General features: G+C 41.1%; 1 protein-coding gene across 2 annotated transcripts in view; it reads right to left on the minus strand.

Moving 5' to 3' along the window:
- Positions 1-20,746, minus strand: part of LOC137373179 (uncharacterized) — a 39,603-nt gene extending 18,857 nt beyond the window's left edge. The window contains exons 1-2 of one of the 2 annotated variants that reach the window (XM_068038053.1): positions 20,628-20,746; positions 15,095-15,243 (exon numbers count right to left, since the gene is read on the minus strand). The gene's annotated coding sequence lies outside the window, so the exon portion shown is untranslated. The remainder of the gene's footprint in view (positions 1-15,094; positions 15,244-20,627) is intronic. The other variant, XR_010975612.1, reaches the window with a different exon arrangement.
- Between the last annotated feature and the right edge of the window lie 4,095 nt (positions 20,747-24,841).

Genomic DNA, 24,841 nt, shown 5'->3' on the forward strand with positions numbered 1-24,841 from the left:
TCCTAAATGGGGCAGTACACCCAGGTCAGGTCACTTAAATTCCAGCATGCTTTCACACATGCCAAACATTTCAGCAAGGAAATTGCCTTACTTAGTGCAAACTAGATGCTGATGTCTTATTCTCCTTATTGCTTCTTGAACATCTTATTATCGGATTCAAGTTACTCTGCTTGCTATTTTTAGTGTATTGATTAATGAGCTTTTGTTGAATTTGTGTTTTAGTTAAAATCATAGAAAGTTTATGGCACAGAAAGAGGCCACTTGGCCCATTGTGTCTGTGCTGGCTAAAAAACGATCCGCCCAGTCTAATCCCACCTTCCAGCATTTGGTCCGTAGCCCTGCAGATTACGGCACTTGAGGTGCATATCCAGACTCCTTTTGAATTAGTTGAGGGTTTCTGTCTCAACTACACTTACAGGCAGTGAGTTCCAGATCCTTATCGCCCTCAGAGTGAAAAACTTTTTCCTCATCTCCCCTCTAATCTTTCTAGCAATCACTTTAAAATCTATGTCCTCTAGTCACTGACCTCTCTGCTAAGGTAAATAGGCCCTTCTCATCAATTCTATCCAGGCCCCTCAAAATTTTGTACATTTCAATCAGATCTCCCCTCAGCCTTCTCTGTTCCAAGGAGAACAACCCCAGCCTATCCAATCTTTCCTCATAGCTGCATTTTTCCAGTCCCAGCAACATCCTTGTAAATCTCCTCTGTACCCTCTCCAGTGCAATTACAGCCTTTTTGTAACGAGGTGACCAGAACTGTACACAATACTCAAGTTTGGCCTAACCATTGATTTATACAGTTCCAGCATAACCTCCCTGCTTTTATATTCTATACCTCAGCTAATAAAGGAAAGTATTCCATATGCCTTCTTAACCACCTTATCGTCCGTCCTGCCAGCTTCAGGGATCTGTGGACATTCACTAAGGTCCCTACTTCCTTTACACTTGAAGGCCTTTAAAATAAATAGATGTGCAAAAACAGAGTTTACATCCCCTGATAGCTAAGGAAATGTCTTGACTTTTATCTCAACAGTGCTGACATACTTAGAGCTAAAAATAGAAGCTGTCTTTCCATAAGCAATTTCAAGACTGTTTGCAGGACCCATTTCAAATTGATTGCTGTGGAAATCAGTCAGGATTGAAGTTCTTTTTTTAAAGGTGTTAACTAATTTATGCATAGTCAATGTATTAGTGAGCATGAGATGTTAACACTCAATATCCCTGGTGCTCTGTTATTAATCAAGGATTAACAAATTTGAACAGGCTTTTGGATTAAGTCAGGGGAACTTTCCTTTTGGCTTTAGTTCTGATTGCAATTGTGAACTCAGAGAAATTGGAAGTTCTTGCCATTCATATAAATGGTGTACATCACATCAGGAAAATTACAAGAGATTATTTTATACTAAAGTTCTATTAGTTATAAAGCTGTACAAGAAATGGGTTCTAAAAATAAGGACTGATTGTCTTTATCTTTTTAAAGTACTGAACTGTCACGTGTGCATGTTTGCATGTCCTATACCAGAAAGGAGTTGATGAACTAATAGTGTTGGAGGGGTTGATTTCCTAATCCTTTTAAATCTACTACAGTAAAGTGGGACAACTTCTAGTCAGTTAATGTTGTCAATTTAGACTTTCCTTTAAGCAGTGGTTCTAGCAAAAGGCTCATCATCTTTTCAAGCCAGTGTGATAAAAATCCATGGGCATCAAGGTCTAAACAGACCTCAAAGTCTGAGCCAACCCCAAGTATACATAAAACTTTCTTTTAGGCATGAGTAGAATATAAGTCTTTTCCTCTAATATGGATATATTTCTCAGATGTGATAAGTTATCCTTTTTTTAAAAAAAAGGAAGTATAAAGCCATAACTTATGCCTGGAAATTCTTATTAGGACAAAGACATCCCTAAATTAAATATAAAATGTTGATAAATTTGGAGAAATACCTCTTATTCCCAAGCAAAATAAAGAATAAAATCTCGTTGTACCTTTTGTTCATACAGCAACCAGAGACGGGCAATAAATGCCAGCCTTGCCAGCAATACTCACATCAAGAATTTTTTTAAATACATGAAATAAAAATGTTTATTTGGGACTTGATTAAATTTAAACTAATTTGGTACACTAGATTGGGCACAGATTTAATCAAAAAAACTATATGATGCCATAGGAGGTTTCAAAGGCTATATTTGTTTTGGTTACTGACCAAAGGGGGCTTTGCAAAGTACATTCAAATAGCATTTTGCAGTATTTTCTACTCCTTTATTGCATAGAAAAGCTTCTGTGCTGCTGGTGAAGTCTTGTGGTTTCCTTACATCCAGTTGCAGCCTGCTGGTGACTGAAATAAATCAGCAGCATGCACTTATTTACAAGTCTCTAACTGTTATTAATTCAATAGTAACTGAAACAATTATGTTTTAAATAATCGGATAACTGCTACCTGATGTCAACTTTAATTGTCCTATATACTGTAATAAGTACTGCAAAGCAGTCCAACCTTTGTCTTCATGGGGTGCATAGCTTATCATGGAAATTTTAGAGGCCAGGCAAAATTCACATCAACTAATCTACATACCTCAAGTTGCTTCTACGAACAGATCACAGTGTGCTGATTTAGGATTTATCCTCCAATGGGACAAAAGCACTAGGTACAGCCATTTTCAAATCATCAAACCCCCAAATATAGCACACAAACACAAATGGTACTGCATCAATGCAATTTGACGGCCAGATTGCTAAAATTGAGAGGTCATACATCTCTGACCCAAATCATGGACAAGTGTTAAATCTATCATCCTAAGCCAGTAACAGTCTAGCTAATTATTGCATGCCTATATCAGTATCATTACACATACCTAATTTAAGTAGCAAAATTGCACCTGTAATTATCTAGATAGATACAAGATACCTGTTTCCAATGGTACCTCTTGCTAAATGCAGTCTCCAGCAGATTCTTATTTGGCCATTTTCTCTTCACCATAGCATAACAGATCAGCAAATCTGTTAAGATTTTTAGAATTAAAGTGATGATAAATGCAAGCACCTTTGGTGGGCCCTTGGATAGAATTATATACTGAGGGATTTCTAGCATTTCCTTTACATGACTTGTCAAACTGCAATGTTTCAATCGCTGAATCAGTAGTTGTGCATTCAGAAAAGGTCAGCTTCCATAAAAAGACAGTCAGAAATGGCTGTACAACGGCAGTAAAAGACATCATCATACCTGATAATCTCATACAGCAGGCATAAACTTGCCAGCAAGACTTACATCCCATGAAAGAATAAAAAAATGAATATAACTTTCTAATCCTCAAAGTAGTTGATTTGTTTTTACACACATATTTACATTTATTTCTATAAATGTTCTGATCATAAAATTTACCTTCAAGGAAGAAAACTTTAACTGTACTGTAAAATGTTGTGCTGTATAAATGAAACTGTTCTTTTGGACACTGAAATGCAATGTACTGGATTGTTAGCACTGGAATCTAATCATTGCCTGTTTCTTTTACAGCAGGAGACAGATCAATTTCATTTATAGTTTCTGATTATAACAAAGTTATAATTTAGTCCAACAGATTTTAGAGTTATGATTTTCTCAATCAATCTTTAGATAGTACTTTTTTTTTTGGAGGGCACAGAAGAACAGCAAACAAAGAGGAGTTTTCCCATATAGTTCTGGAATGTCGGCACAGGAATAATTTTCTAACTTTACATTCAAGTGAGCTTTGGCCACTAGAACCACACATCAAAAATTACAATCGTTACTTCAAATGGCCAGGCACACACTTCACACTAATTTCTAATATGAACACTTGGCGAGCAAGGCCAATAATACGTAAAATATATAATACAGGCTTGATAAATCTTAGGTCAATAATACAAATGGAACAACGTGAGAACAAAACAACAAAGAAATTACATTTGAACCCTTTACAAAAAAATCATATTCTGACTCTGGAAACTGGGCTGTTAACAAAGATTATAAGTTATGCAGCCCTCATTTTCTTCCCTCCAAACCCCTAATTTTCTTCCCCAATCCTAATTTTAAACATTGAATTTTTGCTTAAATCATCTCCCCTCCTTTTAAACCCCTGCATCATGAGGTAGACAATAACCAGGTCTAACGCAGAGCCTGGCATATTCTTTAACTCCAAGCTAAACTTCCTTCCCACCATCTCATCCATTTCCAAAATCAAATTCATTCACCACTGAAACCCAAATACCTACTTCCCCTCTAACTCTCTCAACTGCTACCACAAGCCTAATCTAAGCATTTATCAATTTATTAAAGTAATAATTTATGCCACAGCCAATTGTCACATCCAAATATTCCCATTCGCATCTTACTATGTTCCACTGACTTTCCATATTCCAGTAGATTAATTTTTAAGATCCTTGACCTGATTTCTACATGATGATGTCCCCATCCTATCAGAGCAGCCTCATTTAGCCATAAATTTCCATTCAGCTTCCTTGCTGTTCTGACATCAGTTTGTTTCCCATTCTCTACTTTCTCTGCTACACCCCTGGAACCCAACCTCTCTGCCACTAAAGGTCCTCCCCTCTAACTTCCTCTTTTTCCCCACTTTAAAAAAAGTCTTCTAAAAATCTCTTCAATTATACTTCTGATCCTCACATCCAACTTGATTTTTCCTCTTGCTCAGGGTCTGCTTTTTTCCTTTGCTCTATAAAGTGCCATGAGGCATTTTGTCATGCTTCAAGAGGTGCTATAGAAATACAAGTGGTTAGTGTTACTGTTCTAGGCTTCTGCTTAAAACTCTTGATTCATCAGTTGAGAAATCTGTGAAAGAGTCTGTCATGTTCACCTTTGATTTTCTCTTACTATAAAGTTCCTCCCTACATCCCTTGTGGAACATCCAAGATAAATAATTTGCTATACAGAAAATAGTGAGTATGCACACACATCCTACAACTCCATCAAGCAAATCATGTTGTAATACCAGAAACAAGTACTTATTTATTGAATTTGTATGGTCTATTATTAAAGGCCATTCAATGCATAACAGTTTTTGGTTAAAAATACTCTTAACAATATAACCAGGTTGTCCAACATGACTATTTCCAACATACCATTGAATATGAGTGAGAAGAATTCCTATGCTTAGGTCTTCCTGTAATTAGTATCAGTGTAACATATTGGTAACACTCGTACAAACAGCTGGGCGTTTGGACAAGCACAAAGCACATCACACAATTGTGTTCAGCATCTGGAATATGCTAGTATTGGCAACCAGAGTTGAGTATCAAATCACAAGGGTAAAATTCTTCCTGTCTATAGTTTTAGCAATAAAGTCAGCACAAGAACAAAACTAGAATTCCTGCTGATCCCCAACAGGTTATTAGATGGCGAGGTATTCAAAGAATTTGTTCTAACAGTATTACACACTGTAAATCAAGAGTGGTGTTTGACCTAAGTTATGCCACAGGATATCAAAAATAAGATAAATAATTGTTAGAATTAGGCCCATTTCTAATCTAGAGATATCAGAAGTTACTCTATACTGGAAGTCCGCCTCCATTTCACAATAATTGAATGGTTATATTAGTCTTGTTGCAGATTGGCAATAGTCTTAAGACCAGATATTCACAATTTTTTTGTCCAAAGCTTCCCAGTCAAGCTAGTTCTGATGAGTTTTATTATCCACAATTAATGCGAATGATTGTAAAGTTGGGCATCAACTTTACTTCATACAAACATACATGATTAAAAAAGTTTTCATAGCATACATACATGTAGATGAGATAACCCAATCGGAACTACTTTTGCTCAAGCCATTGGCAGCTGGGGAAGAAAGTAAAACAGCTGTGTCCTAAAAGCAGCAGCAAGTTCCAGCTGCAACCATAGTAACTCACAGCCAATAACTAACTAAACTTTTTATGGTGTCCATAACACAAAGCACATTTGTCTTTCCAGCTTATGTTCAAAATTCTCTTCACACAGTATATTCCAAAACCAGCCAGTTGAAAGAAATCAGAGAGGTAAATAGGAACAGGAGCAGGTCATTTAGCCCCTTGGGCCTGTTCTCCGGAATCATGGCTGATCTGCGACCTAACTCTATATATCTGCTTTTGCTATATATCCCTTGATAACTCTGGAAAACAAAAATGCTATTAATCTCAGTTTTAAAATTTACAATTGATCTAGCATCAATTGCTGTTTGCAGAAGAGAGTTACAATTTCTACCATCCTTTCTGTATAGAAGTGTTTCCTAATTTCACTCCTGAAAGATCTAGTACTAATATTTAAGTCTATGCACCATTGTCCTATACTCCCCAACCAGTGGAAATGGTTTCTCCGTATCTACCTTATTTGTTCCCCTTGTTAGCTTGAAAACTTTGGTCAAATCACCCCTTAACCTTTTAAATTCCAGGGAATACAACCCTAGGTTATGTAATCTCTCCTCGGAATTTGACCCTTGGAGTCTAGGTATCGTTCTGGTAAACCTAGGCTGAACTTCCTCCAAGGCCAGTCTATGTTTCCTGAGGCGTGCTACCCAGAACTGCCTACAGTACTCCAGGTGTGGTCTAACCAGGGCTTTGTATAGCTGAAGCATAACGTCTATCCCCTGTGTATTCTATTCCTCTAGATATAAAGACTAGCATTCCATTAACCTTTTTGATTATTTTCTGTACCTGTTCAGGCTATTTTAATGATCTATGTACCTGTACCACCTCCAGGTTTCTTTGGACCTCCACTTGTTTCTAACTTCGCACCATTTAGAAAGTAACCTGTTTTTAGGTCCAATGTGGGTGACCGCACATTTGCCTACACTAAAATACATTTGCCATAGTTTTGCCCATTCATTTAATCTATCAATATCTTGGTAATTTTATGCTTCCAGCTACACTACTTACAATGCTGCCTATCTTTGTGTCAGCAAATTTGGGTATGTGTTTTTCTATTCCATCATTTCACTCATTAATAAATATGGTAATTAGTTGAGGCCCCAAATACAGATCCTTGCAGGACACCACTAATCACATCCTGCCAACAGCAGTACCTGCCCGTAATCCCTACTCTCTGTCTCCTGCCGCTCAGCCAATTTCCTAATCAGGTCGATAATTTGCCTTCAACTCCATGAACTTCAGCTTTAGTTAACAATCCCCTATGAGGGTCTGTATCATATGCCTTCTGGAAGTCCATATACATAATACCAATAGACTTTCCCCAGTCCACTACTTTAATCACCTCTTCAAAAAATTCAATCAGGTTCACCAGGCATGCTCTACCCTTTACAAATCCATGCTGATTCTCTCTGATCAGCTGAAAATTTTCAAGGTGTTCAGTCACCCTATGCTAGTTAGGGACTTTAGTAATTTCCCAACAAAAGACGTTAGACTATTTGGTCTATAATTCCCTCAGTTTTTCCTCTCTCCTCTTTCTTAAATAGCAGAGTGACATACACAATTTTCCGACCTAAAGGAATACTTCCTGAATCGATAGAACTTTGGAAAACTATAGTTAGAGCATCTACAATGTTCATTGAGAGGAGATAACACAGGATCTGACCACAATTTTTCAATTGTCATTCAACATGAAAATTGTGCCAGGAATAGTTGGGTAACAATGTAACAGACTGTTCAAGAAGGGAGAGAAGTTGAACAATCATGTAACTGTAAACCAGTTAGTTAAATAACAGTTGAACAGAAATTGTATTGATTGACATGAAATAAAAAGTTTGGGCTAATGCAGAAGGGTTGGAAAAAGTTTGCCCTAAGGTTTAGAGTTAGGTTTACTTTTGCTCGATTATACAAGTATGGATATCTATGCAAACTCATATTTGCAAATGATTTGGACTTGCTCATCAGCAACATGAGAGAGAAAAATAAATCTGCATTCATATAGCTCTTTTCGCACTGTTAGGACATCTCAAAATGCTTCACAACCAATGAAATACCAAAATTTGCTGATGACAGAAGTTTAGGGTGTGAAAAACAGCAAGGAAGATGTAAAGAATTTTAGAAGGGCATTGATAGGTTACCAGGTTGGACAAACAGATGGCAAATGCAATTTAACATGGACATTTGCAAGACAATGCATTTTGGGAGAAAACAAGGAATGACAGTGTACAGTAAACAGAAAAATGTTGAACAATGTCAATGCAGAAAGAGACCTAAAGGTTCAAATACATAGCTCATTGAAAGTGCAAGTAGAGGCAGACAAAACCATCAAAAAGCCAATTGTATTTGGGGTTTTATACGAGCATAAACTTCAACAGAAAAAGATGAGTAATTTCAAGGCAATCATTACAGTACTGTGCTGTTTTAGGTGCCCATTGTACAATTAAAAAGAGGGAAAACAAAGCTTGCATTTATATAATCCCTTTCACAATCTCAAAATACTTTACAACCAATGAAGTACTTTTGAAGTGGATCACTCATGTTTTCCATTCCCTAGCCACCAACTCAATCACTCTTCCCCGGCAACCGTGAGGCTGAAACAGACTGTTCACAACCAAGGTGCCACATTTGACCAAGATGAACTTCTGACCACATATCCACAACATCACTAAGACTGCCTATTTTCGCCTCCATAACATCATCCGACTCTGCCCTGCCTCAGCTCATCTGCTTCTGAAACCCTCATCTATGTCTTTGTTACCTCTAGATATGATTATTCCAAAGCACACCTGGCTGGCCTTCCTTGGTCTACCTTCTGTAAACTTCAGGTCAACCACAACTCTACTGGGATCCTAACTCATACCAAGTCCCATTCACCCATACTCTGTGCTTGCTGACATACATTGGCTCCCAGGTAAGCAATGGGGGGAATTTTATGGGCCCTGCAAGAGCAGCTTTGGTGATATGTGGGGTGGTTTAATCAGGTGTGAGTTGTTTTTTTGGATTTCCCACGGCAGGAGTTTTTAGCAAAATTTGCGGCATTCTGGGGCACCCCCCGTATGTTGCTAGATTGCAGAATTTCATTCATTTACATACCATGAATACTTATTACCCTACACTTAGTTCAAATAAAATCCTACCTGCTAGTTTAAGTTAACGGTGAGCAGTACTCCAATGCCACCCGGTTCACATTTGTTTAAATGTGGCATGCAGTTGTGTCTGAGGTCAGTGTTTTTTTTGCTTGAACTCATCGACACAAGGAATGCCAACATTGGAATGGATGTTTGTCTCCAGGCTCGGCACCAGCAAGGGTGATTCTTCTCAGGGGATGGCAGCAAAGGCCTGGGGGTGAGTACATGGAGGAGCAGGGAGGGTCCTCAGGGAGGAATAAGGGTGGGGTGATCGGATGCATGGAGGAGCAGGGAAGGAAAGGGTGGGGTGATCAGGTGCATGGAGGATCAGGAGGGGTCCAGGGTGTGTAGTGGTTGTTATTGCAGCTGGAGCTGGATGTGGGCAGCTGCAGGGGTGGTGCGTTGATTTGAGCACTACAGTCAACAGATGGTCACGAGGGGCCTAAAGGGAGGAGTGCTGTCGGGGACCACTGGGGCAGTTTCAGGGTACTGGCTGGCAGAGGGAACAGTCACAGTCAATAGGAGCAAATGGATTCTGTGGGGGAGGGGGCGGGTGGGGAAAAAGGTCAAGATTTAGGGTTGGGTATTCTACGGCATCATAGGGAGGGGAACAGGACTCAGCAATAATATTAATATGGATTTCAAGAGGATCAAGGGTCAGAGTGCGTATTTCGATGGTAGTAGGAGTAGGAACAGTGGGGAGGGATGGCATGAATAAACTGATTGTGACACTGTCCAAGGTAATGGGGGGAGGTTCAATGGTAATGGAGGGAAGGGTCAAGGGTGATGGGTGCAGCTGGAAGGTGGCAGGAGAACACGAAGGTGGGGAGACTTGTCAGAAATTATACTCTCACCGTTTTCTCGAACAATAATGAAAACCACGTGGCTACTGAAGGATTGCAAGGTGACTGGGGGGAGACAAATGATGGTGGGTGAGTTTTCAACCTGGTTGCAATTTTAAGGCACAGAAAAGAGAACTGCTCATTGCCTCGATGTTGCATTGACTGGCAACACAATGCTGAATTTGAACGCTCTGCTCATTTCATTATTTGCAAAGCCGCAGCGAAATAGGTCTCATACACCCAATTGGTCTAATACTATGGGAAGAAGAGCAGAGGGAGTGACTAAGGAGGGCATTTTTCCCTCAATGCATGATGACTGAACACCAGCAACAGGCAGAACAAGGAAGTGAGGATACTGTAAATGATAACATCCAAAAATGGCATTATCGAAGACAGGTGCTGGCACGTCATCGCATCCTCAGGATAAGGACAAATTACCATCAAATGTCAGAGAGGCAATCCAGAGACAAAGGAACATAGGAGCAGGCCATTCAGCCCGTCGAGCCTGCTCTGCCATTCAATTAGATCATTGCTGATCATCAACCTCAATGCCATTTTCCCATGCTATCCCCACATCCCTTGATGCCATTAGTATCCAGATATCCATTGATTTCTGTCTTGAACATGTTCAATGATTGAGCTTCCACAGCCCTCTGGGGTACAGAATTCCAAAAATTCACCACCCTGAGTGAACAAAATCCTCTCATCTCAGTCTTAAACGGGCTACTCCTTATTCTGACACTATGTCCCCTGGTTCGAGACTCAATGCCAGGGGAAACATCCTATCTACATCCACCCTCTCATGCCCTGTAAGAACTTTGTAAGTTTCAATGAGCTCACCTCTCATTCTCTAGAGTTTCAAAGAATACAGGCCCGGTTTCCTCAATCTCTCCTCATACGACAATCCCGCCATCCCAGGGATTAGTCTGGCTAACCTCTGTTGCACTCCCTCTATGGAAAGTATATCTTTCCTTAGATGAGGAGACCAAAACTGTACACAATACTTCAGGTGCAGTCTCACCAAAGCTCTATACAAGTGCAGCAAGACATCTTTACTCCTGTACTCAAAACCCCTTGCGATGAAGGCCCATACCATTTGCCTTCTAATTGCTTGCTGCACCTGCATGCTAACTTTTAGTGACTCATGAACAAGGACACCCAGGTTCCTTTGGACATCAACACTTTCCAACCTCTCACCATTTAAAAAATACTTGTCTTCCTGTCTTTTCTACCAAAGTGGATAACTTCACACTTATTCACATTATATTCCATATGCCATGTTCTTGCCCTTTCTAAGTCCCCTCAGAGCCTCCTCACAACTTCATTTCCACCTAGTTTCGTGCCATCAGCAAATCTGGAAATATTACATTTGGTCTCCAGACCTAAATCATTTACATAGATTGTGAACAGCTGTGGCCTCAGCACTGATCCTTGTGGTACCCCACTAGCAACAGTCTGCCATCCTGAGAACGTCCCATTTAATCCTACTCTCTGCTTTCTGTCTGTTAACCAATTCTCAATCCATACTAGTATATTAACCCTCAATCCCATGTGTTCTAATTTTGTTTACTAACCTCCTGTGTGGGACCTTGTCAAAAGCCTTCCGAAAATCCAAATACACCAGATCCACTGGTTCTCCTTTATCTATGCTACAAATAACATCCTCAAAGAACTGACAAACCTGTTGAAAACTTGACTTCCCTTTCATAAATCCATGTTGACTCTGCCGAATCATATCATTATTTTCTAAGAATCTATCATAAAGGATGTGATAACTAGACACTAATATTTTCCTTACTACTGACATCAAACTAACAGGTCTGTAGTTCCCCGTTTCCTCTCTCCTTCCTTTCTTTAATAGTGGGGTTGCATTTGCTACTTTCCAGTCTGCCGGAACCTTTTCAGAATCTATAGAATTTTGAAAGATAACCACTAATGCATCCACTATCTCTATAGCCACCTCCTTCAACACTCTGGGATGTAGCACATCTGGTACAGGGGATATATCAGCCTTCAATTCAGTTAATTTTTCAAGTACTACCTCTTTATTAATACTAATTTCTTTCAGTTCCTCATTTTCACACCTAAGGATGTCATGTGAAATAATTACAGAAATTTGTAGGATCCTGCAGCATGACCTGAAAACACTTGGGTTTGGTGGAAATCCCATGCCACCTGCCCTCAAGGTTACTGCTGCACTCAATTTTTTGGCTAGCAGTGCCTTCCAGGTAAAGGCCTGCCTCAGATCAGGAAAAAGAACCCAACCAATCCACAGTGGACCCAAGCCCGAGTCCCTCCAATTTCACCCCGAGCCGACCCCACTCGACCCAACCATCTCTTTACTTATCTTCCTACTGGGAAGCTCCATGAAGCTGCAGCGCTTGCGTGATGACGTCACTCGCTCACTGCGCAGACTCAGTTTCGTCCCAGACTCCCAGCTCAGCTAAGTTTTGTATTTTTAATACTTACTATGTGTGTCTGGCCTAAGCAAAACCCGGACTCAGCCTGACCCAACTCGAGCCCGAAAGCTGGACCCGGAAGAGGGCCCGACCCAACCCGAACCCGACATATGTCGGGTTCAGGTCGGGTAGCAGGCCTTTACTTCCAGGGATCAACAGGTGACATGTGTGGCACATCACAGGCTGCGATCCATAGGTCTGTCAAAGAGGTGACCGATGCCTCATTTCGTCCTGCCAATGATTGCATCTACTTATCTGTAGACAAGGACAGCAAGGTCTGTGGCCTTTGGCGCCATCGCTGGGTTCCCTAGAGTAAAAGAAGTGATCGATTGCACTCGTGGCCATTGGAACTCCCTGGGGCCAGCCTACTGCATTTGTGAATCACAGAGGCTGCCACTCTTTGAATGGTTTGCAGCCACAGGAGAAGAATAATGCAGGTTTGCACATGTTTCCCAGGGAGCTGTCACGACTCATACATTTTGAGGAAATCACAGCTGCCAGGAGTTTTTGATGAAGCAGCTGAAGTGGATGGCTAGATCCTGGGTGACAAGGGTTACCTGCTTTATACATGTTTGATGACACCAGTGCAGCATCCCCAAAGCGCTGCTGAAGAGAGATACAATGCTGCTCACGAATCCACCAGAGCCATCACTGAATACACCACTACATGCTGAAAATGCGATTCTGCTGCCTTGACCGGTCTGGAGGGGCTCTTCAGTACATGCCAGAGAGGGTCGCATGAATAATCATTGCTGTGCATTACACAACCTGGCAATTAGACATGGCAACATTCTGCAGGTGCAGGAACACCAGTCCTCCTCAGATGAGGATGAGTATGAAGAGGGTGAAGAGGAGGACAACAATGCAAACAACACCGTTATAGATATAAGGGCAATGGAGACACATGCAAGAAAAATCAGGGAAAATCCCATATTTGCATGTTTTAGCCAACAATAAACATTTCAAAAAGGAACATTGGGAGGAGAAAGCAAACATTATCCAAATAAGTTCACATACGTCCAAGGTCTTAATCATTGCTGTAATCAAAAAGGGCTCTTCTGACAACAGCACATGAACCTGCAGTGGAGATGTGCCAAACAGCCTGTATGTTATCCACTTCATTAAAAGCGACCTGCATCTCCCTTCAAAATATTGTACTGCATCAAGCTATTAACCCGCTTACATAGGAAGCTACAGTGTTGCAGCACTTTGATGTGACCAGCTGATCGAATCTTCTCTGGGCCATGATGGAAACGAGAACACAACAATGCAAGCAAAGTAAAGGTGTGACCACAGAACCATGCATAGAAGACATGTTGGTAGTTTTACAATTGAAAAACACGCAAACGAGAAACAGTCATCATCAAGGACTGACGACTAACATCAAAATGAAAAACAGACACTGGACACTTTCTGAAATGCTTTGCAAGCATCAATGCATTCCTGCCGTATGCTTCCAATAAACATTTTCCTTTTCAAATGAAACCATGCATATGATTTAAGAGAGTGCATCAAATATTAAAGTAAGTAAATATGTCCAGAAAATTCAGCAATGTGTGTATAATATTTACAACACCTGTGCCACCTTCGTGCTCAAAACTGTTTCTTTTAGGTTTTCTACCACTACGACTAGATGCAACCCCGACATTAGCAGCTGAGGTGGAGGCAGTCTGCTCAGTGCACTGCCCCATTGCTATGGATGCTGTGGTGGGTGCCCTCTGGAGGGATGGAGCCTTAATGGCTCCAACCTACTGGGGGTCAGCAGTCATGGTGATTTGAGTATCCCCCGTGTGCTTGCCTGCTGGAGGAAAAGGGACAATGTCGCGGGGGAGGACGAGACACCACTTACCCTGGGGCTGTCCTGAAAGGAAGGTGCCGGGGCAGCTCCTCCTCCATCTAGGTGCATGATGGCACTTTCCTGTCTTCCTGAGAAGGGGCACCCGTAGGGAGATCCAGGTTCCTCGTCCCCTTCTCGCTTAGACTCTGCTGCATGGAGCCGACAGCAACAGCAATGGAGTGCAGGTCAGATCACATAAGGCTTGAGTGCTCAATCAGACATGCCACGGAGCTTGCCAAACTCTCTATTGAGGAAGCCAAATGCTCATATGCCTGGGACATGGCAGCCATTATGGCTTGCATGGACTGCTCCGTGGCATGCACAAAGCCACACATGACCTCAGGAATCTCCAACATATTTTCCACATGACTTTGCTGCACATCCAACAAACGTCTCGTAACAACAAAGAGAGGGTCATCATGAGCATGGGGCTGAGTGAGGGTCTGGTCCCCAGCAGTCCTCCGATTTTCAGGGGATCCGGCTGGCAGATGTCTGTCATGACCACCAGATTGTGACCCAAATTCTAATCTTAAGTCCCCGCAGACGATGTGGATGTATCTGCACTGGGGGAGGTGGAAGAGGAGGCAGGTGATAGTGCACCCTCTGGGGCATTGGCTTCATTTTCTTCCCCAGACTTGGGTCTCACGGCATTCTGCAACTCGAGTGCGGACACCTACAGTGGAGACGCAAACAGACTCAAACGAAACGCACATTAAGCAACAACTGAAAATGAGTTCACACACTTTCAATATGGTCAGTCAATATGGTGTGCACCTATGGCTGCAAAACTGAAGATGACACTTTTATTTATTTTTTTATTTAGAGATACAGCACAGAAACAGGCCCTTCGGCCCACCGAGTCTGTGCCGACCAAGAACCACCCATATATACTAACCCTACAGTAATCCCATATTCCCTACTACCTACCTACACTAGGGGCAATTTACAATGACCAATTTACCTACCACCTGCAAGTCTTTGGCAGTGGGAGGAAACCGGAGCACCCGGCGAAAACCCCTTCTGATGCCTCCTCCTCAGCCGGTATCAGCACCCAGATGTCTGGGACTCCTTCACCTGTTTTAGCATGCTCACACTGGTTGCAGGTGTGTTTATCCTGCAGGAAATAGTGCAGATTTAATGACATGTCAAAAGATGCATTTCAACCATTGCATGCATGCATCAACATCACTCATTCCGCAGTGGCTTTCGCATGACACATCCAAGCACATAAACAATACCAATCATCATCTTTGCGCATGATCATTTTACATATGGCACCAAGACTGCTCATGCTTTCCACTGCATGCCTTGTCTACCCTTTGTCTTAAATTCAAGGAGCCAGGGAGGAAAATAATAGAACACAGAACAGAACAGGCCCTTTGGCCCATGATGTTGTGCCGACCCTTTAACCTACTCTAAGATCAAACTACCTACATACCCTTCATTCTACTATCATCCATGTACCTATCCAAGAGTCGCTTAAATGTCCCTAATGTATCTGCTTCTACTACCACTGCTGGCAGTGCATTCCACGCACCCACCACTCTCTGTGTAAAGAACCTACCTCTGACATCTCCCCTAAACCTTCCTCCAATCACCTTAAAATTATGCCCCCTGGTGATAGCCCTTTCCGCCCTGGGAAAAAGTCTCTGGCTATCCACACTATCTATGCCTCTCATCATCTTGTACCCCTCTATCAAATCACCTCTCATCCTTCTTCGCTCCAATGAGAAAAGCCCTAGCTCCCTCAACCTTTCTTCATAAGACATGCCCTCCAGTCCAGGCAGCATCCTGGTAAATCTCCTCTGCACCCTCTCTAAAGTTTCTACATCCTTCCTATAATGAGGCGACCAGAACTGAACACAATATTCCAAGTGTGGTCAAACCTGGGCTTTATAGAGCTGCAACATAACCTCGCGGCTCTTAAACTCAATCCTCCTGTTAATGAAAGCCAACACACCATATGCCTTCTTAACAACCCTATCAACTTGGGTGGCAACTTTGAGGGATCTATGGACGTGGACCCCAAGATCCCTCTGTTCCTCCACACTGCCAAGAATCCTGTCTTTAAGCCTGTATTCTGGATTCAAATTCGACCTTCCAAAACGAATCACTTCACACTTTTCCAGGTTGAACTCCATCTGCCACTTCTCAGCCCAGCTCTGCATCCTGTCAATGTCCCGTTGCAACCTACAACAGCCCTCCACACTATCCACAACTCCAGCAACCTTTGTGTCATCGGCAAACTTACTAACCCAGCCTTCCACTTCCTCATCCAAGTCATTTATAAAAATCACAAAGAGCAGAGGTCCCAGAACAGATCCCTGCGGAACACCACTGGTCACCGAGCTCCAGGCTGAATACTTTCCATCTACTACCACCCTCTGTCTTCTATGGGCCAGCCAATTCTGTACCCAGACAGCCAAATTTCCCTGTATCCCATGACTCCTTACTTTCTGAATGAGCCTACCATGGGGAACCTTATCAAACGCCTTGCTAAAATCCTTATACACCACATCCACTGCTCTTCCTTCATTAATGTGTTTTGTCACATCCTCAAAGAATTCAATAAGGCTTGTGAGGCATGACCTGCCCCTCACAAAGCCATGCTGACTATCTCTAATCAAACTATGCCTTTCCAAATAATCATAAATCCTGTCTCTCAGAATCCTCTCCAATAATTTGCCCACCACCGACATAAGACTGACTGGTCTGTAATTCCCAGGGTTATCCCTATTCCCTTTCTTGAACAAGGGAATAACATTTTCCACCCTCCAATCATCTGGTACTACTCCAGTGGACAGTGAGGACGCAAAGATCATCGCCAAAGGCGCGGCAATCTCTTCCCTCGCTTCCCGTAATATCCTTGGGTATATCCCGTCTGGCCCCAGGGACTTATCTGTCCTCTTGTCTTTCAAAATTTCCAGCACATCCTCCTTCTTAACATCAACCTGTTCGAGCATATCAGCCTGTTTCACGCTGTCCTCACAAACGACAAGGTCCCTCTCACTAGTGAATACTGAAGCAAAGTATTCATTAAGGACCTCCCCTACCTCCTCCGACTCCAGGCACAAGTTCCCTCCACTATCCCTGATCGGCCCTACCCTCACTATGGCCATCCTCTTGTTCCTCACATAAGTGTAGAACGCCTTGGGATTTTCCTTAATCCTACCCGCCAAGACTTTTTCATGTCCCCTTCTAGCTCTCCTAAGACCACTTACCCTGACCGATCTGAGCAAGTCATTGATCGGTTTGTTATAATGAACCCAGGTTCTGCACGTCACCCCACGGTACGAAACCTCCTCTGCTACCTTCATCCAGGCTACCTTAGCCAGGCGGGAGGGTCCTCTGACTCCATCTGCAGGGAAGAGGACCTCCCACCTTTCCGATGGCCTACAGGACAACCTACAGGGAAGTATCACTGAACCATGGGGTGGGACACTACCTGCTCCCTGTCATTTGCTTTGCTTTTGCTGCAGGGGGAAAAAAAATGGTGAGTTGGTTCTGGGTTTGACAAATTAAGGAAGGAAAAAGCATTTACAAATAAGTTAAAGATTTAATTTTGGTAACTCTGAAGTGACTTACATAACACGAAGGCTGCTCGAGGCTTGAACACAGTATGCTTCATAGCCATAGTGCTCATGTGCTTGACCAAGTGATGGCGAGTTCCACCAAGGAAAGGCCGTCCCCGCTGTGTGATCACACGTGCCTCCCGTGCCAGTCACCACACCGTTCATAGGATTGCATGGGATACGGGGAAAATGGTGGAAGCGGAAATTACGCCAACTTCCTGTCCCGCTGTCAGGAACGCTGCGGGACTCATAAAATCTCAGCCAAAAACTCGATTTTAAAATTCTCATCCTTGCTTTCAAAGCTCTCCATGCCCTAGCCCTAGCTATTTCTGTAATCTCCTCTAGCCCCACAGCCATCCAAGATCTCTGCACTCCTCGAATTCTAACATTTTGAGCATCCCCGATTTTAATCACTCTACCATTTGTCACCATGCCATTAGCCACCAAGGTCCCAAGCTCTGGGATGCCCACCCTAAACCTCTCCGTTTCTCTTTCCTCATTTAAGATGCTTCTTAAAACCTACCTCTTTGACCAAGCCTTTGGTCATCTGCCTGAATTTCTCCTTATATGGCTCAGTGTCAACTTTTGTTTGATAAACACAAGTGAAGCAGTTTGGGACATTTTGTTAAATTAAAAGGCACTATATAAATACACATTGTTATTTAGAGCAACTTGTCAGTCAATTTTCACAAAGCATGGTCTCAGAAAAGCAATGAAATAAATGACCAGATAAACTGTTTTCATTATGTTAGTTGAGAGATTAATATTGGACAGGACACTGGCAGAGATGAGAAACTATATTTGAGGATAAGTGGAACTATTGCTACTGGAGCAGAGAAGGCCAAGAGAAGATTTAACAGAAATTAGGAAAATTATGAAGGCTTTTGATGGAGTGAATAGCGAATGACTGTTCCCTGTGACTGGGGAGTTAATGACAAGGAATCATCAATTTAAAATTGCCACTTAGAATGAGAAGGGTTAGGTATGGAAATTCATCCACTGGTTTGATCAACTAATCTTATAATTTTAATAAAATAATTCTAATTACTAGTGATTTGGCATATTTGGCAATAGACCTACTACTCTGCAGTAATTTGGGCTTATAAAAGTGAAGCACATGGTCGAAGTCTATTGACTTGTGAAATATAAAACAGTTAAAAAAAATTCAAAAAGCAGCAATCTTTGTGACAAATGAAAGAAAGGTAAAATGGTAAGTGTTTAAGCACTTATTCCCAAACTGGTAAAGAGAAAAGGAGAAAGGTATAGCACTCCTCATTCATTTATGGATCATAGGAAATAGGAGCAGGATGTAGGTGGCAAAGAGGGGCAGATTTTAGCACAACTATATTTCCCTTCTCCCATTAACCAATAAATTTGCAACATTCACTGGATGAGTTCACAAGTAAAGAATGAGCACTTGGGCAAGGTATTGGAGTGGTACCAATGAAATGAACTGCATGAGTCACTACCTTCAGGAAAGATGGGAAGTGAAATAGAATTTGCATAGTGGAGGTCAGTTTAAAAGGTTATTTGCATTGGATAGGGACACACATGTACATTAGTTATTTATCAGAATATTGATTTCAAAAATAACCCACCAGAAATAAACTTAAAATAACTCTGTTATCTCTTGCCCCACCCCCACCTCACTTGCTTATAACCTGTGACTTTTCTAATATTTGTCAGTTCCGAAGAAATTTGTCACTGACCCGAAACGTTAACTCTGCTTCTCTTTTCACAGATGCTGCCAGACCTGCTGAGTGGTTCCAGCATTTCTTGTTTTTATATTATATTAAAATAACTCTGCTTTTCTCTCCAGATGCTGCCAGACCTGCTGAGTATTTCCAGCATTTCTTGTTTTTATTTCAGAAATAAACCATGCTATTCAGTCCAATCATGGGAAATAATTAATATACATCACATTCATCCAATTAAAATATAATTGTTAATCCTTCAATGGGTAGGAATGACAGAGCTCTATGACTGTAAATGTTATGTATCATCAGTCATCAAAAATGATCTAAGATAGAACAAAAGTACACAAAATCCAATATATGATTGCGGATACATTGAATGGATTCAATTATGAGTATTTAGATGACACATCATCTGGAGTGCTTGATAACATTATTGCCTTCTAATTTTCAGTCATCAGATGTGTTCCCAAGGCGCCTCTATTCCAAACCTACCTAAATCGTTTATGAAAACATAACACCGGAGGCCGAATTGCAATTTCGTATCCTTCTGTTCCAAATATTTATATCCTATAAGTTTCCTAATGTTTCAAATGTAAGTTTAGTCCAAAAAATGTATTTTCTAAGAACAGTAAGGCATTTAATGTATAACTATGACTGAAGCTACACTGTTCTGCAAACTAACTTCTGGTGTTTGTTTCCACCACTTTATATGCCCAATCATTGATCTTGAAGCGCTGCGACATAAAAGAATATGCAGTTGCACCGCAGCGAATTCACGCTTTATTTCACTACTTTCCTGCATATCACCCACTGAAAGCAAACTCGTGCGAATGAAGATAAATTATTGATCACTTGTGTAGATCAGAGCGACACATCATCACTTAAATCCAAAGAGTAGACTCAAATAGCCGTTTCCTCCAGACTGCCCGGGCTAAATTTTGCGCTCGAGCACGAGGATCCGATTGGCTGCCGCGTGACTGTCTGGAAAAACAAGTAGATTTCTACTGCTGAGGCTTAGAGAGAAAAAGGCGAGTGTTGGCGCCAACAGAACTCAAGGTAGGAATCAACAACCCTTTCTCCAATAACTAGCTTTGTTATCGTCTTTGAACTAAAGCATCTCAGCCAAAGTGCCCGGGCGGACTGCACATACAAAGCTGCTGCTGTCTCCTGCAGAGCCCCGAGCCTCTCTCAGAGCACACTCACACTACAGACACTCAGAAAATACTCACTCTGTCCAACAGCAAAACACACCGCCTCACTCCCCCTTCAACTCAACGGGAAATCAAACCAGTCCGCCTCTCGCGCCATTTTAACTCCCATTCCTTTCGAGCAGTAGCGGGAAGGAGTTTTTTTTCTCTCTCCTGTTACAGGCGGCAGCATATGTAGCTAGCAGCGTGTCGTCACTCCCAACAGCACACTGACCCCGACAACGCGTTAGAACCTCATTTGAGCTGTAAACAGAGATGCAGCAGTCCAAAACATGCACTTTCACAGAAATTCATCATTGCGAGGAATCAAACAATTTAGTTGCACTATTTGATGGGCGCAGGGATATCATTCTGCATACTTTCCGTGACTCTCAGCTGTCATTTTCTCTTGGGTGTTTGTGTGTTTATTTTATATTTGTTATATATACACAATATAAACTTTCAGGACAGGCTATGTCAATAATCAACGCGTACAAAACGCACAAGAACTACTTGAAGTTCTACTGTAGTGAAAGAACTCGTTACTCTACTTCAAATAAAGGCTGCCTGAAGTGTAGCAATTTCTGGATGAGTCTGTCATTTGGACTATTTGATGTGAGCAGATAACTCAGTGTTTTTATTTCCTGTACATTCTGCCGTATTTTAGATGACGAACTCCGATGTGAAATCCAATATGGATTTAATGAAAACGACGTTTCACAAAGCAATGTCAAAAAGCAACAGGATGTTATACTCGAAAAATGTGCGGAGTTCGAACGTTATTTTAAGCTTACGTTGATAGAGGCATGAATAGTACCTTGTTCTTAATGCACCGCTAAATATGAACCACTGTGTCTACTGCTTGCGAATCGTGTTTGCCAAACAATCTATTATTTGCAAGTATTTTACGCCAATGGAGAACTAAAGTTACCATGTTCCATAGATTGGAAGCCCGTGATTCTTTTGGGTGCAGAATATTAAAGTTAGAAAAGTAGAACTTAGCAAAATAACTGACACTGTAGCTTTGAGATCTGAATTTCAATACTCTGCCTCGTCCTTTCATGATTGAGACATTTAATTATGCAAGATACATGTCGCTTAAATTTACCACAACTAAGGTGTTACATAGTTACGGTAAAGCAGTGACTACACTTCAAAAATATGAATTGACTATAAAGCGCTTTAGAACTCGTAAAAGGGCTATATAAATGCATGTCATTCTTGTTTTCTTTTACATAGCAATTACAACACACAACTGGCCGTAATGCCATGTGCACGCCCTCTTCACATATCCTTTATCCCCATTTTCGTTCAGTTACGTATCTAACCAATTCTTAAATGTTGATGTGATCTCTGTTGTCCTTTACAAATAATTCTCAATAACATACCAAGCTGAATCAAATAAATTGATGCTCAGCAGTTCATGCTGAATTATAAAACTTCTGTGAGTTGAATTAACCAAAATTTCACTTCAAATGATACCAGAATATTATGTTGATATTGAAACGAATTTTAAAATATTAAAACACTGAATTGGAATTTTAAAAATAAGCGAAACAGGAAGGACGATTTATCAATCGCAGTACGATTATATCGCCAGTTTCTCTCCCATAATTTAACCCAAAAATTCGGGATTGTATACTACTTGAATCGAAATAGCGCACGCGATGATGGATATCCTGTTCTTTCCATTTAACTATTTGAAGGCCCAGAGAAAACTCCTTACCCACTTAATTGATTCCTATATAGAGCTTCGGAAATTTGGCGCATACCTCTTCAGTTTCTGTGCAAATTCAGTCCTGGTTCCATCCTTTTTATAAGACGTAAGATTCATTGGTTTTCTGTTGTGTTATACTAATTATTGTGCTTTTCCTCAATATAGAAAATTCAACTGAAAAAAACAAACAAACCAACTTATACGATTATAAACGGAGCAGTTGCTACCACTGCAGAGGGGAAAATCACAACATATAAACAGGTTTTAAAATAACTAATGGCGTAATTAGGAGTGCTTTGAGATGTCCTTGTATAGTTAACGCCCAGATGTGAATTGTAGAATCCTTCGGAGGGCTATGACTTTTGCTAATTTCATATGACTCAAAAAAGCCATTTTTTCATCGAAACAAATAGAGCAAAGTTAACTTTATTGGATGTTGCCCCTTTCTCTGCCCTTTAGGCTCCGGATCTGTTCCATTGATATGAATGTAATGTCCAGTAATGCAGATGTATGTCCCGAAGGTTAAGATCAATTGAAGCAACATGGTGGCAATCTATGATTTTTACAGTAAAGAAACTTTGGTTTCCTTAAGTTAAGTGTTCTATTAGTCTTTGTTCATAAAGGACTAGACTTCACGGTTTTAGCAGGAGTTAACGCTAGCAAAGAGGCCATGTCCATTTCAATGGCAGTTCCCCAATTTCATGATCTGTTTACCTGAATAAGGACTTCCGCCTGTAAGGAAAATAGATTTTTTTTTAACATTTCATGAATGTCGACGTGCACTTTGTCACAAATTTCCGGAAAAAAGCTCTGTTTCTTGGATTGGGCGTAGATAGCAACTCTACTTCGACATTTATGCATCAAAGAGAATTGAATCCAGAAACCAGTTTTTGTTGTCTCATCAATTGCAAACTTATTGAATATAAGAAATTTGTTGCATCCACGAAACCATCGATATATTAATCTCGCAATTTAAACAAATATCACCTGATTATTAAAATGCAGATTTCTTGCATGGAGGACTATTCTTTAATTGAAAGCTATTGCTATAAAGTCAGATACTTGTATATCACTACATGCAAACCGTGAAGAGACGGTTTTACTTTCCTACAGTTATTATACTGTGTATTTATGTCTGGGGATTAATGCAGGCAGTAGTCATTTTGTTTTTTGAAATTATAAAATGCAAAATTCGGTTTTAACTTTTCATCACGCCCCGCATTTTTTATCTGCTGAATGTTACATTATAGTTACGAAATTGGAAGTTTTTGACAATGGAATTTATTCTTGTATTCGTAACAAATTGTTAAATTGCTAGCAGGCGGCATATTGACAAACTTACATGTGACTATAAAAGAGAAATATCTCGTTTGTCGGTCGAAAGTGTCAGCTTTATATAACAGCTGTCACGTAATAATTCTGAGCTATCCCCCGAATAAAAGTAAGTTTATTTCAGCGTTCCCTTTGTCTTTTGGTTATGTCTAACTTGACTAAAATCACTGTTTATTTTATTTTTCCTGCCGTTAAATGTTGAATCAAGATAACATCAACTATTTATTAAAAGTACTTTCAAGAAGTGACCGATGTCTTTAAGACTTTGCACAAAATTTTACGGCCATTTGTTCTTCATGTAACTTTGGCCGTAGCTTAAACATGATTGAAATGAAATTACAGCGTATGCGAGATGTTGTATTGGGGAGCCATGTTGAAAAGAACAATCCATAAACTTCCAGGCTAAAAGGTCACAGACCTGAAACGTTAACTCTGTTTCTCTCTCCACAGATGCTGCCTGACCTATTGAGTATTTCCAGCATTTTCTGTTTTTAATCCATAAGCAATGAGCTAGGGGTATTGCAGGCTGTTATGGTCAAATGCTGCCTTGATGTCAAGGGCAGTCACTCTCACTTCACCTCTTGAGTTCAGCTCTTTTGTCCATGTTTGAACCAAGGCTGTAATGAGGTCAGGAGCTGAGTGGGCCTGGCTGAACCCAAACTGAGCTTCACTGAGCAGGTTATTGCTGTGCAAGTGCTGCTTGATAGCGTTGTTGATGACACCTTCCATCACTTTACTGACCATTGAGAGTAGAATGATGGGGCGGTAATTGGCCGGGTTGGACTTGTCCTGTTTTTTGTGTACAGGACATATCTGGGCAATTTTCCACATTGCTGGGTAGATGTCAGTGTTGTAGCTGTACTGGAACAGCTTGGCTAGGGGCGCGGCCCGTTCTGGAGCACAGGTCTTCAGTACTATTGCCGGAATATTGTCAGGACCCATAGCCTTTGCAGTATCCAGTGCCTTCAGTCGTTTCTTGCTATCAGTTGATATTGTACTTAAAACAAACTAATAATATGCCAACTTTCACTCACACACACTAAAGGTTTACACATACACAAATAGTTTGCTTGCTCTAGCCATAATCCCAAAGGGCCATAGGCATCACTCCCCAGTAGAGAGAGATAGTTAGTGATATATAGCTTGAGGGTTACCACTCCTCAAGCATGTGGCAAGGTGAGGAGGCAGGTCTCCATGAACTAGCACA

Source organism: Heterodontus francisci, chromosome 1 (assembly GCF_036365525.1).
Source record: "Heterodontus francisci isolate sHetFra1 chromosome 1, sHetFra1.hap1, whole genome shotgun sequence".
NCBI lineage: Eukaryota > Metazoa > Chordata > Chondrichthyes > Heterodontiformes > Heterodontidae > Heterodontus > Heterodontus francisci.